This window comes from Lates calcarifer, unplaced genomic scaffold (assembly GCF_001640805.2).
Source record: "Lates calcarifer isolate ASB-BC8 unplaced genomic scaffold, TLL_Latcal_v3 _unitig_1104_quiver_1291, whole genome shotgun sequence".
Lineage (NCBI taxonomy): Eukaryota > Metazoa > Chordata > Actinopteri > Centropomidae > Lates > Lates calcarifer.
In genome coordinates, this window is record NW_026115290.1 from 26,719 (window position 1) to 29,971 (window position 3,253).

Consider the following 3,253-nt stretch of genomic DNA (forward strand, 5'->3'; position numbering starts at 1 on the left):
AATACTCTCAGCAGCACATGCCTATGTGAAGTTTCCCCAGCAGCAGATCTTGCCCACTGCCAGTTCATCTTCCAGCAAACTAATCAGTGTGCATAAACCACACAGGGAATCTCCACAATCCTGTGTAACTATGTAACAGGCCTTACCCAAGAACCAAGAACTTATGAGAACAGATCTGACATTAAGCTGTACCTGTGAGTGATTTAACTTGGACTTGTTGCATGTTCTAATTATTACTTACTAATTATTATTGTATTCAGAATAAGCAAAATTCATGAGTCACTCAGGAGTAAAATTATAATTGACTCTTTAATTGACGTTGTGCCAGAGATAGTCTTCAGAATTGGGTGGCGATACACTTGTACTGCTCATCTTAAGTGCTTACGTACTGCGGTAAGTGTATTGTATCGTGTCTTTTCCGGTTGCCAGTGTTTGAGAGTCGCTGTCTGTCTCAGCTTAGATAATTTTCTTTTACCAACACCATATCCATGTCTTAATCACCAACTTGCACATTTAATGTAATCAGTGGTTGCTAAATCACTTATAGCCCATTTTTCTTCTGTTGCGAGCTTTTCGCTACTATCACACCAACGTTTCACGCTAATCTACACTAGCTACTTTAGCCTAATAACTAGCCATGACCTCTCATTCTCCTCCTCCCTCTCCTGCTCTCTTACTCTGCGTGTCAGATGTTTAGTTACTCATCTGCCTCATTTAGTGAAAATGGTATGTGTAATAAATGTTGCTGGGCTCGAGGCGAGGCTTAGCAAATTAGAGACCCAGCTCCGCACCACTGAATCAAATTCAGCAGCTAATGCTAAACAGTCCCAGTAGTCGGTGCGGACCAACCTAGCATATCTCCTGTTAGCCTTCCCCCGGTAGTTCCCGAAAAGCCGGGAAAGCAGGCTGGCTGGGTGACTTCGTAAGAACAGGCGTAGCCGTAGGCCAAAGCCCACTGGCGACCACCACCCAGTCCACGTTACAAACAGGTACTCCCCGCTTAGCGACACACCCGCTGAGAAGCCAACTCTGGTTATTGGCGACTCCATTTTGCGGTACATGAAGATAGCGACTCCAGCGACCATAATGTAACCCTGGGGCCCAGAGCAGGTGACAAAGAATCGCATTTAAAGCTGTTGACCAAAGATAAGCGTAATTACGGTATAATCGTTATTCACGTCGGCACTAAAGGCACCCGACTATGCCGGATCTAACGTCACTAAAGTTAATATGGAGTCTGCAAAGTCAACCGCATACTAACGTACTATTCATACTAAGTCTGACGTCAAAGTTAGTATGTAGTGTGTTCACACTGCATAGCATGCGAATTTTGTGTGTGTACGCGAGAATGCCCGGATATATACTAAATCGGCAAGAATTTCAGAGTATGCACCATGAGCTTACTCGATATACTCAACCGCCCCACAATGCACTGCGTTCCGTCAGGCTGCGTACAATGACAGGCCTTCTTATAAGCAATATAATAATAACTGATTTTAATGAAAGAGACCTTTTTCTTTTCGTTCTTTCTTCTTACTTTCCCCCAATCTTAGCAGTCTGATTGAATCTGAAATATACTTGATTGTGCGTTAATACTTCTGAGGGAAATCCAGAATTGATGTACATCTGGATAATGTACCGCAGACGACGAGCTGATCGCCTCCGTCGTCTCCCTGCTGTGAGTGACAGCAGGTGGCTGGAAAGAGGCATAACTGAAGCCTGCGAACCATTGTCAGACACTGTAGTATTCTCTGGTCGGATGCCCAATCTGACCAGTGATGACATGTATAGCCACGTCGTCACTCAAATGCTGGCTGTCGAGGTGATGTCTAGAAAACGATGTGGGCTTTGTAGATCGGTGGAAGAGCTACTGGGGGAGACCTGGTCTGATTAGGAGAGACGGCATTCATCCCACTTTAGATGGAGCATCTCTCATATCTAGAAATTAGTTTATTAGGAAGCCAAAGTCCTGACAATCCAGAGTTCAGGCCAGGAGACAGAGCTGCAGTCCGACAAGCTTCTCTGTGCCTCTGTTAGCCACAATAATATCATAAAAATAACTAATTTAATAAATAAGAGTTAAATGTGGATTACTTAATATCAGAGCTCTCTCATCTAAACCTGTACTAGTAAATTATTTGATTTCAGATTTCCATCTAGATTTATGTTGTCTGACTGAATGTGTTAGCCTGAATGAATCCACCCCCAGTCATATTAATACTCACATCCGGCCGAGAAAGTGGAATTGCAGCAATTTTTGATTCCAGTCTATTAATTAACACTAAACCTAAACTCAATTATAATTCATTTGAAAGCCTTGTTCTTAGCTTGGCTCACCCCAAAGTGGAAAACACTAAAGCCAATTCTGTCATAGTTTACCACCCTCCTGACCCATACTCTGACTTGTTATCTGAATTCTCAGAGTTCATATCGAGTTTCAGTACTTAGCGACAGTAGCGACATCTGGCATCAGCCTGACATCAGCCTGGCACCTATGATCAAAATATCACACAATTCATAGAAAAAGACATGAATGTGTTCCGAGAACTGCACTCTGTGCAACAAACTTTGTTTTTTGCATTAAACATTCAACTGTTACTTTATAAACAAAGTAACCTGAAAAAGAGCTATGCAGATGGGACTCTCTCAATCAGCAGACCTTACCAGGGTCTTCACCTCCACCACTTTATCTTTCTCTGCACCAGAACTCTGCTTGTAAATTACGTCACATTCCAGGCTAACTTGCCACACAATCCTCTAATGTTTGAAACTATATGAAATAATTGTCTGACCATTTTGTAAAGCAAACCATTTTATTGATCAAATGCTTACAAGTAATTTGATGGAAATCTGAATTTTCTACAGTGTTGCAAAGCTAAGATAAAAGGTGAGGACTTGATTAAAAAATTTGCTGATGCTGATTATACAGAACTATATTTATCAATGAAACCCAATGAAACCAATCAATCCAATGATGTAGTTACATTACATGGCATTGCCCTGGCCTCCAGCTCCACTGTAAAGAACCTTGGAGTTATCTTTGATCAGGATATATCCTTTAACGTCCACATAAAACAAACTTCTAGGACTGCCTTCTTTCACCTGCGCAATATCACCAAAATCAGACATTTTTTGTCTCAAAAAGGATGCAGAAAAACTAGTCCATGCATTTTGTTTCTTCCAGCCTGGACTATTGTAATTCATTATTATCAGGCTGCCCCAACAAGTCTCTACAGACTCTGCAGTTGATCCA